The sequence below is a fragment of the Ambystoma mexicanum genome, chromosome 11, assembly GCF_040938575.1.
Source record: "Ambystoma mexicanum isolate Mex_15411 chromosome 11, UKY_AmexF1_1, whole genome shotgun sequence".
Classification (NCBI taxonomy): Eukaryota; Metazoa; Chordata; class Amphibia; order Caudata; family Ambystomatidae; genus Ambystoma; species Ambystoma mexicanum.
Window position 1 is genome coordinate 844,533,024 of NC_090934.1, and position 16,316 is coordinate 844,549,339.

The window sequence follows — 16,316 nt, forward strand, 5'->3', positions numbered from 1 at the left end:
CTGGGTAAGAATAAATAAACAGATTTTAGTTCCTACTATGGTTAAATTTGGTATCGCTTGTTGCATTGGCTGTTTGGATTATACATTTGTCATGTTAGGTTTAACTGTCTATGTTGCAGTTTGCTTTACTGCTCACACTGTTTGAAGACAATGTTCAGATACTAATTGAATTTTCTTGTGATTTAGGAAAGGGACTGTGTGCTGTCACTGTCAATTTCTGGTTTTGGAGCTAGTAAGACATGATCCTGTCTCCTATTTCAGTGGGTTCAGAGTCACTGCGCCCGTGGTGTATGTTTGCCACCAAATAAACACGGTGTGTGACTAGGGGTCCACGTGTGTTGACACATGGACCCCAGGCTGCAATACATTTGCCACTGGGTGGCTATTATGGGTACTTTCTCAGATGTATTGTTGTGCCTTCCTGTGGGCTGCTATTTCCATGATTGCAGCTGACAGGATTGTCTTGTTTTTTTTTCTTTCCCTCTCCACCGCTGTATTATTTTTTTTTCCTTTCACCGGGACCAAAGTCTATTGCTGGTGTTTACAAAAACAGGGGACCTGGTGCTGCCTTCAGATTGAGTGAGTTTGTAAGTCATTACCACCACAGGTACCATGATTTTGGTACTTGGTTGATGGTATCATTGGACAGGATTGTACGCAGATTTCGATGCATATGTCCTTCGATGGTTATTAGGAGTTATGTGTCTATGTTCTGTGTCAACGCGCCATTACTGTTTTATTTTGGTGATGCACAGCTGATTGATTGACCTTATGAATATTCTCTGTCGCCGAGTTAGTTTTGACTTTTTCCACCCTGTGTCTTACATTTGCCATCACCTTGGTATACCATCACCACACATATCCTTGGTCTATGCCAGACGCCTTAACTTGTTGCCTGCAGGCCTGCATTGTTTAGGGAATTGCCAAATTCCCTTGGGGTTACTTGTAATTGACATTGGCCCTCATTACGACCCTGGCGGAAATCAACCGACCGGACCGCCATAGCGTAAATAGCGTTTCCGCCATTGCACGACGGAGCAAAGTGCGGCTCATTCCGACCCATCGGGCACGAGCACCACGCCATGGCGGAAGTGCAAAGTCCGCGATGGCGGAAATGACCCCAAAACGGTCCACACCGCCGCCGTACGTCGCCCTAGGTGCAATACCGCCACCCATCTTAGCGGTCACCGCAGTGAGCGCCAACCGGAAAGTACGGTGACCGGAAATATACGGAAACGGAAGTAAAAGCATGGTCCCGGAACGGGAAACAACACGCCGTACACCTATAAAACCACAATTTCCACACAACCATTAAAAATACTACCCTGAGACACATCCCAACCCGTCATCCACCCTAGTGAAACCAAGAAAAATGGGAAAAGTAGTGAAGAAAGCGTGCGACCGCAAGCGGCAGGTCCACTTCTCCCGTGAGGAACTCACCGTGCTCACAGAGACCCTCCAGGAGAATGCTGCCGCCGTCTTCTCCACGCAAATGACCAGTACGGCACTTGCGAACAAGAAGGCCATATGGGCCCTGGTGGCACAGCGGGTAAGTGCGGTGGGGACCGCACCCCGCAAACCACAGCAATGCAGAAAGCGATGGGACGACCTGCGGATACTCGTCCGTAGCATACTTTCTGCCAACCGCAACATTGCCACAGCTACCAGGGGAGGATCGGAATCACCCATCAAGTTGACCCCCTGGGAAGAAATCTGTGCCTCCACCATTGGAATGGAGAGCATAGAGGGAGTCGGAGGGATGGAGAAAGGAGTGCAGACATCCGAAGAATCAGGTAGGTGTCCCAAATAAAACAATGCCAAAACCACAATGTCCAATCATGTGAAGTACCACGTGTCCACATAGTGCAACAGTAACACATGTCCAGGAGAACGTCCACATACATAGGCCTGATAGCACACTTTAAAACTCACATCAAATACATAAATAACTAAAAATCCTAAAAACACCCTCTACACGTGCAGCAGGCACACCCTAACTGCAGGCTGCAAGACAACTGCACCCTCACTCCACACACAAATGAAACCACCTCCAAGGCCCCGACCCAAATCACCCTCAGGTACCACCCCAATGCATGTGATACATTGCCATTCCAATTTCCACAGACCCATTAATAACGCTCGCCCTCCTTTACTCCACCACAGGGTCCGATCCAAACGACGAGCTCCAGGACACCCCTACCAGCACACCTGCAAAGAGGGCCAAGACCAACGGCCAAAGACCCTCCACCTCAGCTGCACGCATCAAGACACGGAAGCAGCACAAATCAAGTGGCAGCACAGAGGAGGGAACTCCAACAGGCACCCCAGCAGCCAGCATGCCCACAACAGCACCACCACAGGTCCCCCCAATGGATGCCACAGTAGGCACTGCTTCTGGTGGCAGCAGCACCATAGGTGACACTGCATTAATGGCAGCATGCTCCGACACAGAAAACGGGGATGTCGAAGTTAGATCCATCCATGACCTGTCTCAATCCCCCTGTCTGTTCCATCCCGTACACCATGAGGATACCACGCAGGGGCACCCACAAGACGACGACTGGCCATCCCCCACAAGCCCTGTGGCAAGGCAACATGAGGTGACCAGCCACTCTGTGACACCACCGCAAATGGCCATGGCCCAGCAGAGGCAACAGTCCCTCGACCAGGTAATCGTGCAACAGCAGCAACTGGCCACGTTCCTCAAAGACCATGCCGATGAATGTGGGGGCACTAAGGCAGACATAGAAACATCAACTGAGACACTTAGGGCAGAAATGGAGAGAAGTACAGAGACACTAAGGGCACAAATGGAGAGTAGCACCGAGAGCCTGAGAGTAGAAATGGAGAGAAGCACCGAGAGCCTGAGAGTACAAATGGAGAGAAGCACCGAGAGCCTGAGGGGGGAACTGCATGCGACGTCCAAAGAGGTATGTGCCGAACTTGCCGCAGTGCGCCGTGTGCTCACTGAGCTCTCACAAACCCTTAGGGACATGCATGGACGTGAGCAGGCAGAGACATCATCCGTTGCAAGTTCCGTCCAGGGCAGCCCCCAACGTAGATCTGGGAGGAACCTGCGCTCCACAGGCAGGGGTGCCCCTGATACCCGGAGAGGGGGCTTGCAATAGCGACTGCCCACTGACAATGAGCATCTTTGGACACTGGTGTTCGGGGGGGAGGTAGGAGGGTGGAGGGGGTGTGTTGGGCTCACTTGGGTGGCGGGTCGATAGGGTGTTTAACATGATATCACACATGCCATAAACAATGCACGATCATCCAATGAGATGTGTGGACATTGATCTTTGTGTACGAGGCCATTATAGGCGTACAGTCCATATTGTGCATGTTCCAGACACACACAGTGCCACGAGTCCCGTGTCCATGTATCAGCCACCAGGCGTGAGTGCTAGAAGCATGCATCTATGAGATGCTGACGAATGTCACGGCCCTCCTGTGCCTCGCAGACTCCTTGAGGTGCTGCCACATCCCCACCCTCATCATGACCATCTTCAGGTGCTTGCAGTTCTGCGTCAGGGGGCATGGGCACATTTCTACGTACGCACATGTTGTGGAGCATGACACATGCCATGACCATCTTTGCAACCTTCTCATGGCGGTACAGGAGTGCCCCGCCAGACCTGCTGAGGCAGCGGAAACGAGTCTTCAGTAGGCCGAATGCCTGTTCTATGACTACACGGGTACGTGAGTGGGCATGGTTGTAGTCCTCCCCATGCTGGTCCCGTGGGTTCCGGACTGGTGTGAGGAGCCATCTCTTCAGTGGATACCCGGCATCACCTGTATGTGGACAATAAAGGAATTTTGAGGAATGCCATTGCTACGTACGCACCCCCCCCCTTCCTGCCAGGTCATTGCCGCATCACATACCCCACATCATCATGCTTGAAATGAGACTCACCGAGTAGCCAGGATCTGTTCCCTGCGTGTCGCTCCATGTAGCGTGGTATTGTAGAGTTCCTCAAGACCATAGAATCATGGGTTGATCCAGGGAATCGGGCACAACAATGTGTAATGATCCTGTTGGAGTCACACACCATTTGTACATTCAGAGAATGAAATTGTTTTCGGTTGCGGTACTGGGCCTCCATGGCATGTGGGACGACCAATTCCACATGGGTGCAGTCGATGGCACCAATGCAACCCGGTATGCCGGCAAGTGCATGGAATCCCACTTTTGTGTTGGTAATTTCCTGCTCCGAGCGTGGTAGAGAGATGTAGTCGTCTGCGTGCTGCAGGAGGGCATCGAGCACTTGCAATAGTGTCCGTGAGAACAGTGGCTGTGATATGCCATGCAACTGTCCGACTGTGTGCTGGTAGGTGCCTGTGGCCAGGAAGTGGAGTACAGACACCACCTTCAGTAAGGGTGGGATGGCGGTTGGGCTATCTATCATGCTGACAAGGTCAGCCTGTGTCATGTCCACAATGGCGGTTATGGTGTCCCGGTCCAAACGGTAGAGGGTGTGGATCTGCTCATCAGTGAGGTTGAACGGATGTGCTCGGAGGCGTGGGATTGCGGGCTGCCTGCGTGGTGGTAGTGGCTGTGCTGGCGGCCCTTGCTGGCCCTGCCTTGCCCTCCTCCTCCTCCTGCGTCTCCTCCGTGCGGCCGGTTGTAGTTGGTGTTCGTCTTCTTCTTGAAGTTGGAGTACTTGCAGTGCTATCAGTTCCCCCAGGGCCAACATAGCTAGTCCTGCCGGTAACATTTCGGAGTGGGTGTGGTTGTGGGAGGAGGCTGGGTGTGCAATTTATGTGTTTTCAGGCTGTATGGCCTCCACCTGTGGTGATTCATTCCACCTGTGCAAGCTGCTCTCCCCTTTGGGCGAGCACGTCCCGCACACAACGCTGCAATTCGACGAATGGCATCTTGCTATTACAATCATGTATTTGTACCCGATGGCAGTGTAACATTGGTTGATATGTTCATTCTGCTATGGTCCCATTGTTTCACATACTATCTGTGCAGTCGCGAACAGACTTGTGAAGGGTCAGTGGAACGTAGTACTCGAGTAACGGTGGACCCTCATGCAACACTGTACCGAGGTTCACCGACGGGCGGGGCGTCCCATTTGTGAGTGAAGGCAGTTGCCATTTTCACACACAGCCGCACTAGATGGATTAATTTGTGATTTCAAGCGGCCACAGATGCCTTTTCGACGTGATGTTGCAAATGAGGAATTCGAAGGGCGGCGCTTTCGGTTTTCAGCTAGATTCGAGGAGATGACCACAGGTCTGACTGCAAATATAACGTTCTATTGTTCAATGTCCTTGGGACAGGGGCCATGGCGAGGATGCAATGATTGATATGAATAGTTTGGGATGCGCAATAGCGAAGTGGGCGATAAGGCCGGACGTTCCCAAATACATGTTACTTCACAACACTGGAATTACGGGCTGGGGCACAGTGGATTTTGCAGGCTGCATAACGCACAGACTCAATGGAAATTTCACATGTTATGTGAGTATGGAAACAGGCGTTTTCATTACGGGATGAGGGAATGATGTATGGATGCATGGACAGATGATTTGATACAGAGTTTGCCATGTACAGGGCTTCTTGGAATCTATCCACCTCCCCTGCGCTATGTGATGCAGGGCTGCCATAGTGGGACCATCGTCTATCTGGCCTTGTTGAGCCCTCCCTGTCTCGACGCGCCTTCAGACACTTGTGTCTATGCACGTTACCAATCCCATCTGATGGATTCTGTTTTAACAGACGCATGCACAGGTACACTTGTTTGTGATAGTGTTTTCACCTCGATATAGATAGTTATGATTCGCAAGTGGTTTTTGGGTGGTGATGATCCTTTGGAGTGGGCTAGCATGCATATGGCTGTGGATTTGGTGTGATCATTGAAGTGAGTAATTCAAATGAAGTTCTGATGGCCATACTATTCTTTTTCATTTCATTTGGGTGACAGGTATCTCCTCCCCTTTTGCCACTGCCATCTGTATGCCACTCCTGCAGATGGATTTTACTCCCGACACCTGCTGCTTCGTGTTAATCAGTGGAGCAGCATTACGATCTTATGGGACGATCGCCAATGGGCCACATGCCCTTACGCAGTACTAGTGGCTAGGAGCAACATTTCGGCCTTTCAGCTGGACTAGTGCCTCTCTATTGGGACGGCCCTGCGGTTCTAGGCGCTTCCATGTTGCCTTTTCGTACGAGAATGTAGCCCTTGTGTACCATGAAGGAACAGGGCGTCACACAAGAAGTAGCTGGTCATTTATTGAGGATGCAGCCCACAATGGTGAAATGTATTTTGGAGTTCATGGCCTAATGGCTGTATGGGCTTGGTGAATTTGTTGTGCATTAAATTTCTATTCTGATATGAACCGTGTAGCGTTCTTCTTTGCAAGTGATGTGGCATATTCCTATTTGGGGAGCGATGTATTGTGAGGAGATCTGCATTGGGTTCCAGCTTCGGAGTATAGTTGCGTGGTACTGTGCTGGGCGCGTTTGCCTACGAAGCCCAGTGAGGTCAGGGATAAGGGCTGCCAATATGACTGTTTTGATGATGTCATGCTCAGGGGCGGGGGATTAGCTTTTGTGTAACAGATGCCGGTCAGCCAGTTGGATTGGTGGAATGATGTGATTATCGGAATATGGCTGGTCACAGATGCCTGTGTTTGCGTGCGTTTCTTGGTGGGAGACTGAGGTCATGTTCATTTGTATAGCTTCTGTATTCGTGCCATCTGTGCCCTGCAGCTCCCATTGGCCCCTCTTGAGATTCATTTGTTTGTTGGCAGGCATGGATGACTAGTACATTTCACTGGTTGCATTGTGTGACTTCATTGCACCTACGGGGAGTTGTACAATGTGGCCAGGGAGCGGTGTACAGGCACTCAGTAGGGCCGTTTACGGTTGGTTCGCGATGCCGTACTTCTCACCATGGCGGAATGGTACTTTCCGCCGTGCTTGATGGCGTTAGGTGCATGTCCGCTAGGGTCAGAATTCGCGTACCGTTGCGGCATGGTGGTAATTACGGTTTGGCATGGCGCGCGCGCGCGTACTTGGTGCAGTTAGCGTTGGCGTTCACTACGGTGTCGCTAATGGCATCGTACTTTGCGGTGACGGGTCATGATCGCACCGAGCGCTATTCGATGGCGGTATTGCATTTCCGCCATCGTTTTTCGATTCCCGCCAGGGTCGTAATGAGGGCCATTTTGTTTTTGATGAATTTACTTTGGGTTTATTTTCTTGATTTATTGTGAGCTTTGTCAAGATTTTGTGCTACTATTCATCACCACACTTTCTATGCTACAGACGAATTAGTGCACAGTCATTTCTACATGCATACCTCCGGCCAGCCAAACAATAAACACACTCTCACAACAGGCCAAGACCCAAGTGTTCCTGCAGACACTGCTAAAGAATCATGTTCAGAAGCACCTTCAGTGCCACCTGTAGATGTTTTAGATGGACTATCACCATGCTCGCCTCACCTGAGGGCCCGCACACCTCCTTTTCTGCCCCACCCACCATGCCACCACCTCCACCCGCCATGCCACTGCTAACTGTCACACTCCCCCAACAGCCCACACCACAGCAAGCTGCCAGACCAGCTACCCCCCAACACCCTCCCCTTCCTCTCACACCCCACATACACCCCTGATCGCCTCATCTTCCTCTGTTGCCACAACCTCATCTTTCTCCCCCTGCCCCACCTCCACTTCCGCAAACCAGCGGCCTCTACTTACATGCCACTCATCATCATATCATACCACTCTGGACCAGCTCTCAGCGGAGTAGGTTTCCACCTCCATCTGCATCCACTCCACCCCCTACCCCCCAGTCCTACAGGCGCATATCTGACTCAATATGAAAGAAATACACAGAGGACCTGCAAGCACTGTCTGACTCCTACGCTTTTAAATCCAGGCCGGGACAATTTACCAGGCAAGATATTCAATTGTCACATTCATTTATATCTGAGCAACCGTCACTACACAATGTGGATGCCTCCACTCCCTCCGCTCCAGCCACGCTTATGCCTATGTGCACCTTCCCTCAGGCTAATACTGATGCGGAACCTAAGACGATTCACACTACCAGGAGCTGCACTGATTTATAACATTTACTCACGTTTCCTGACAACCACCACCGCTTTCATGGAACATTTGGTCACAGTGATTGCCTGGCATGATCACACCATTGGGGACCTTAAACAACTCCAACGAGCTGTGCTCAAAGACATTCTATACAAAAACACATTATGGACAAACTGCAAGGGCCTGACACACTAGCGGAAGGCGTGAAAATTACAGCTAATCTTATCGCCCTCATCAAAGAAAATACTCGGTCAAATCTGACTGATCAAAGACCGCATCTTTCAAACAAAACCATTGTGAATACCCTATGACTGCCTATCTAGACTGACTTACTTTTCTTTACCACATTTTTTGTAACTAGTCTACTCCTGGACATTTTTTATGATATGCAAAAATATTCAGTTGGGGGCAAGCTTAATCTATAAAAAAATGCACAACAAACAGTTCAACATTTCTATGACAAACTCAAACGCCAAGAGCAAGATGGGGCTACCCGCCTCATGCCTTTGCAAATACAGCATGCTCAACCAAGGAGTACCTCTGGGGGCCGGGGATGCCCGAGTACCTCACCCCAGCTCTATGCACAACAGAATCCTCTGGCACCTTTTCACCAGGGGCACCAGCCACTGCAGATCTGTGCACACCCATTGGTGCTTGCCCAGGAAGCCTGCCAGGGCAGCCTTTCTGCAGATATTGTAAGCAGACGGGTCATCCCATCCAGCAATGTCCTACCAAATGTTACAAACCACAGTAATATGGTCCCACTACTGCTCGCAATGATTTAATTCTTCCAAACAGTTCTGTTTGCTACCCTACACCCACACCACCTGCCCCTCCACTTCCTCATAGCGAGGCTACCAGGACATTCAGATCTTCTGTGGTCCAAAATCACATTGCCAGAGGGAACCTGCTATGCGGTCAGCTGCTTTTTCTATAACTGGACTACTTGACACTTGTGCCAGTCACTCCACACTACGAGCTTTTGGATTTTCTAATGGAGATATCTTAAAGAAAAATGTCAATGCTGTTGGCATATCTGGCACCACTATCCTGCACACAGTATCACCTGAATTGTCTGTTTCCATTGGTCTCATCACTGAACACCACACCTTTCTGTTAAGCTTGTGGTCAGCTACTAAGGTGTTAGGTATTGCTCTTCTATGTAAAATGCATTGTACCACTGATAATTGTCCTGATGGTATTTATCTAGATTTTCCACAATCTAGGCAAGCTGAAGGTTAGTTTCTCCTCCTAACACCCCATTCACGTGGAGCCTCCTGCAGAGCCTCCTTCACTACTAACACCTGCACAAGCTACACATGTACAACACCTTATTGACTCAGTGCCAGTGGCACATTCTCTCTGCTTAACCTGTTCGCATCACTCTCAATGCAGGTGGGACTCTCGACACATATGCCCCAGTATGGAATGCCACCTCAAGCCGAGGAGGGCATCAAGCATGCCGTCTTGCTCCTCTTTGTACATTCTACAACTGACTCAATTTCACTTATCCCTGGTCTTATTTCCGAGTTTCCATACTGTCTCTCGCCTCTTGTTCTAGTATTCATTTTTATCCTATTTCCAAACTCTCCCCAACCCCACCCCCAAATTTCTCTTATTTCTAGTATTTCTCTTGATTTCCTGACTCACTCACTTCTATGATTCTTCCTTGCTGTATGTGTCAAGAACACCCTACAACCTCTGTGTCTCTTATTTCTGTTTCTCCTCAATGATTTGGACTCACTCCATCAATTTATTCTCCTCCCCAATGATTCAGCCTCTCTCACTTGGCCTAGGCAAATTTTCCTGCAGTGTTCCCATGTTCCTGATGATCCTCTGTCTCCAGAAACTCTCCCTCACACTGTTTCTCTGGTTCTTGTTCCTTGTCTGTGTCTCTTACATCTGGTCTTTATCTAGCCCTCTTTTTCCTGATTATTAGGCCTTCTGTCTGCAGGTCGTAACCTCCCCCTGTTTTGTGTCTTGGTCTTCTGTACTATGGCTGCTTCTCTTGTTTGTCTAGTTTTCTTATGTGTTCTGTTTCTGTTCTTGTTTGTCTAGTTTTCTTATGTGTTCTGTTGCTGTTCACTTTTTCTTTCAGGATCTCCTCCTTTAGTTCACTGCTCATTTCCTACAGCTCTCCACTCCTCCTTTTTTTTCCCAAAGCACTGCGCCTCCAACACATCCTCTGGCTGTGTGGGCCAGACGTCTGTCGCTTTCCATCTGTGTTGTACTACGACTTCCATGATCCCATGCCAAATTTGTCACTTGCATCTTGCCTCTGCCTTCTTCTCTGTCCCTATCCACCAGGACTATCAATACCTCTTTGCAATCACTTACAAGAGATGTCAACTCACCTATAGGTCCCTTCCAATGGGCTTAATTGACTCCCCATCTCTCTTCTCACAGATTCTGCAGTACGACCTCCAGGATATAACTTTCCCGGGGGGTTCCACCATGACCCAATATATGGATGACCTACTGTTAGCACCATCTTCCTGTCAGGTTTCCCTCGCTGACTCTGACTCATAGGGTCTCCTGGCGCTTTCACAGTCTTCACCAAGAGCACCACTGCACCTCTCCATTGCTCGCGCCCAGACGACTCTAAATCTTTCATCCTGTTCTGTGATTAGAAAGAGGGGTATGCCATAGACATACTCAAACAGAAGCAAAGTGACCTACAACACCCTGTAGCCTTTTTTAGCTTAGCTTACCGTTAGACCCTGTAGCCTCTGCCTTTCCCAAAGGTCTCAGAGCAGTAGCTGCCGCCTCCCTTCTTACAAAAGCTGACAACATTGCCCTAATGCAGGTTTGCATGATCACCACACAACGCACATCCACCATATACACTGATTCATGTTACACTTTTGATATATCACATAACTATGGGACCCTATGGAAATAGAGATGTTTCTGAAGTACACAAGGCACTCCCATTTTCAATGCACCCTATGTTGAAGCACCACTTATTGCAATTCTGCCACATACAGAGTAGTAGTTGAAGTGCAGGGCCCACACTCAACTTTCTGACAGCACTCTCCATGGTCCCTCAGGCTCCTGTTGATGGGTTGCTTTTTCTCCTATGATTTGAGGACCCCCTAGTATCTCTTTCCATCCTGGCCTCCCAGTTCCATAAACTCTGACAGAGGTCTCGGCCCCACGATATCCTTATGGGGAGGCCCATGCGAATGCCAGTTACTTCACCACCTTCCCCTGAGCTCTGTGACTTACTATGATGATCTTGTTGTGACATATTGCAAAGGACTAATGCTTGTTGTGAATTCTAATTTCCAGCAAAGTCAAGAAGCTCTGCCTCGACCCCCTGAAATGCCGTGCCACAGCCTCCTGCCAGGAGATTGGGTGGTCCTGAAAGCTTTCAGTGAAAATAATCCCTGCATCCTCGCTGGAAAGTTCCTGACAACACACGCTGCAGTCCACGCCAGCCAGTGTGTGAAAGCAGCACCTCCACTCAACGATGATAAATAGCAAGAAGTCCAGGACAAAGACATCCCATCGTCCGCCATCACCAAAGACACAGTAAAGCTGCAATCTGCAGGGGTACAGGAGAAAGAGACCACTCTTCAGTGGCCCACTGGGTTCCAAGCAGCTAAAACACTGGTGACTACGCCTCAAGCACTCCTCGACGATGAAGTTCTGCTACCTTTCCCAAGGTACAATTTGAGGTGTGCAGCCACCATCTCACTAAACTACAGAAGGTGACACATCGCTCTCAAATGTTTTTGCTACATTGTCTCTGGCAGGTGACCCATCTCTCTAAAAAGATTTTACTACGCTTGTCTCTGGAAGCTGACCCATCGCTCTCAAAGGTTTGCTTCCCTTGTGTCCTGTGTGTGGTCTATCACTCTCAAAGGTTTTTGCTGCACTTGTCTCATATGGGTGGCCCATCACTCTTAAAAGTTTGCTACCCTTGTGTCCTGCGGGTGGCCCATCACACTCAAAGGTTTTTGTCACCAACCAGCCACAGTAATGCTGCACACCTGGAGTATAGGTGCATATGTGCTCCAGCCAAATGGGTTTTTGGTGGCCAGCTAGGTGGGCCCAGCACTGCAACCGATGTATTCCAGCTGTAGGCATCTGTCATCATCATCCTGGCAGGGATCCTGAAATTTTGCATCGTCGTCCCTCCTGTCTACCCGTTCATGGAACGACTGACACTTGTTGGATCTTTTGGGCATAAGGCCCCAATCTGCATAGTGCTGGACTGCTAAAGCTAGTAACAGTAATACTGTTGCATGAGTTTATGTGAAGTATTTGCACTATGTTGCTGTTCATTACCATGGTATTTGTCTGCCTCACCCGACATCCACCATTCTACACCAAGACACTAACACCTTTCTCAATTTATCTTGGACCTAATAAATGCCTCTTAAGGCTAAATATGCTCCCATACTCCTATGTACGCCAGTGGGGGGGATTCCCTTCATCCCCGTCCCATTCAATCTTGTTGAATGGTGTTATGGCCTCCTTATCAATGACTCTTCTTGTCCCAAGCTAACCCATCCCTTTTCCCATGGATTCTTCTATCCCAGCTACACCAATATGTTAAACTCTGATCTCTTTCACCACTTTCAAACACTTTTGAGTTCACAGGGCTCTTCCATTCTTGATGATATTTTAATTAGTGTTGTTATGATTGCAACTTTGGCATGATAGCTTTTCTTATTCGCTGCCTTCTGTCATGCTGTTCTAGATAGGTGTGTTACTAGCCCAAAAGAAATAGAAAAAATTCAAATTATGGACATTTCAAATGTGCAACACTGATTGGGCTGAAGTTTTGAATTAGGAACTTTTTAGGTCGACAATCGTTGTCTCTAGGAACAACATTGTTTCAGTAGCAATCCCGGTGTTTCTCCATGCTATCCTTATGTCACCCATATACCTGGGTATCTTTAGTTAAGATTATACACCATGCTGCTCCCTGTGGTGTACACCCTGTTCAGAGACAAAGAAATGTGGGGTTGATGTGGCAGGATTGCTATGCTATGCTATGATATGAAGGATTGCTATGCTATGTTATGGAGAATGGCTAAGCTTTGCTATGTTATGCTGTGCTATGTTATGCAATACTATGTTATGCAATGCAATGCTATTAGGGTCTCCCATACAGTTAGGCCGCAGACCCTCCATGTCACCTCCCTCAGCCTCCCTGTGCCTGCTCTACACGCAGCACCCCGGAAAGACCCATACCCCTGCTAGGGCAGAGGACACATCAGACCTTCCCTTCTGCTTATTCTATAAAAGTTTAGCATTAGCCCCAAATATGGGAGATAACAGAAGGGGTTTCTGTGAATACCGCTTATTCATAATACAACACTATGTCCCTGCAGGGCTGTGTCACAAGTAAGGCTCAATAGAACATGTGATTGGGGGGACAGTCACTTGAACTTTCAGGGGAAGAGTTTTAACACTGACACAAGCCATCTGCGCTTTGAATAATTGAAATACTCGCTTTCCATGTAGAATAGTTCTTTTAATTTTTCTCGGCTTGATAAATCACACGCATGGCCCTTTTGAATCAGTATTAGCACACAGCATTTATAATGTGGCAACTGAAAATTATAGGCTGCCTTTTTGCCTACCAGATCACAATGTGCCTTTCCATTTCCTTCCTGCAGTCTGGTTTTATTTTTCGCATATCTTTGTTTCAACTGAAGAAATACACACAGTTTGAATTCACTAGGCACCTTGGCTGTGTTAAACTTCAGAGGCTGCGGTTTCATTATGTCAGTGTGCCTTTCCATGAGAAGATTGTATTTCAGCACATTGGGGCCTAACCTGTCCTTTTCTGTTAATTTGATCCTGGGGCTGCCATTAAACCCCACATTATTAGACATAATCATGAAGATGAAGCTAAGAATATGCTGCAATAGGAATCACTTAATACAGCAGGGAAAACACCAACTCAAGGGGTGTTGAAAAGAGGGAATAATCAATAAACTAATAGGTATTACGAAGATAGAATGGAGGACACCCTTTCAGAACAGAGATTACACAGTGAAAATAATCTTCCATGCTATAAAAGAGAACACAGATCCCTGAAGAGAGGAGCCCAGACCAGGCTTTCATCTTAAAAGCAAAGAGAAGGATTGAAAGCCAGATCCATGGTGAGAGATAGATGCAGAAGAACTGCAGAGCTTGAAAGAAGCCAGAGGTAGAGAATGTGAGAATTATACCCCAGATCAAGCTGAGGGCTATATGTCAGGCACTGGCAAAGACTAGACCCAGAGAAAGAGAGAAGAGCAGAAGCTTGCTGAAGGTCATACTTCAGACAAGGACAGAAACAAGACTCCAAGAAAGATCGAAGATCAAGAGCCTGCTCACATTAATATCTCGGGCACTGACGGAACCCAGACGCAGAGGCAGTGAAACCAAAGTCCCTGCTGAGTGCTATATGTCAGACACTGGAGGAGAGCAGAAACATAGTAAGGGAAAAAGCCAAGAGCCTTTTGAGGGCTTTGTAATGAACACACTTTCCAGGTTGCACACTTGTTCTTCACAAATATTTCAACAAATATCTAATCGATCATTTCTTCAAGAAAAGTAATTTGATGAATCAATTTTATTAATTGGTTGACTGTTCGATCTTGCCGACACGTGTTTCGACTGTAGGTCATTTTCAAGGCATAACTGTATACAGTCATTTAGTATAGTTCAGTTAGGTTGATGATTAGTGAAAAACCCAAATACATTTGTAAAGTTAAAACATAAACAATGAAATGTTTATCAACATTACCATTCCATATCCCAGTTTTGCTAATTCACAATTGTTCAGGAGAAATTGAGGAATGGAAGCAGAATAAAATATTAAAGTAAAATATAAACAGAGAGAATATATGGAACAAAATCAACGAAAGTTCTTACTCTCTTGCCAACTATAAATTCATTTCTTTTAATGAAGTGCATTGTTTCACTGAATATCATCACTGCGATAGTGACTTCTTAACTGCTTAACAACTTTGTTATTATTTTGATACCTAAATATTTGGAATTAATCAGATAAAGACTGACAGATAAAGTGGCTCACCCAAACCTGTGTCAACCTGTTGTGAGTAAAGGTCATTAAAAAAAAGCCTATCAGCTTTGTACAATCTGCACATTTGCATGCAATTTGAGCTAGGGTTCTCTTTAATTATATTATATTCCATAAAGCCAAATTGTTTTCAGTTATGTGCCACACCTCATCAGTGATATTTAAACCCCGGTATGTTGGTGAATAATTATAGCTACTTATGGACACACCAGAAATAAATCATATATTTTCTTGTGTAAGTGCTCCTGTTAATCCTGAATATATACAGTGCGCCAATTAATACAAGTAATAAGATTAATAAATTATCATGATATAGTCAATCTAAATCAAATTTAGTGGTTCTAACTGCTGATTCTTTGTCGTGATAAAAGCTCTTGTTACAAGTCCTGAAATCCCCAAATATCTGGTTGATTATTATCAGCATCTAGATGTAATAAGTGTTCTGCCAGCTAGTATCAAAAATACCTTTCAATACACCAGAGTTATACACATTCCATTAACTATTGTTCCTGCTATCAAAAGGTTAATGTATTGCTTACCCAAATAAATTCAAATTTTCCTGATCTGGAGCATAATCCTGGTCGGGCTTTGGCGTTCCGTGTTGTATACTACTGCGATGGCCATTTTAATTTCTCTTTTATACACAGGAAGCCATTCAATGACGTCCTGACGCGCATGACATTTGAGCAACCAAGTCTTTCTTTCATTACAAGATTTCTGACCGCTTTACAAATTACTGAGCACTGATTATGTTATCCCTTATGTATCATTACTCAGGATTAATAATATTCATAATCTTATAACTACTGCTTGAGTAAATATCAATGACATTATAGTAACAATATCATTTTAGTTATTCAGTATAAATATTACCTCCCAACTTAATTGAACTGTCTCTCTAATAAGTGTCATCATGACAAGCATAATGTTTTAATGTTAATCTCTTCTTAAGGTGCCAACACTATTCCCTATACTTTCATTGTTTCCCTAAGGTGCCAGTTTTAAACCAAGCACAGCTGTTATATGTATATATATGGTCTGTGCATGTGTTCATCATATATATATATATATAATATATATATATATATATATATATATATATATATATATATATATATATATATTCAGTGAAAAAACTTTGTTAAAGGGACGTTATGGTTCCAAGTAAAACCGAAAAAAACCCTTGAAATTCGCCTGTTCT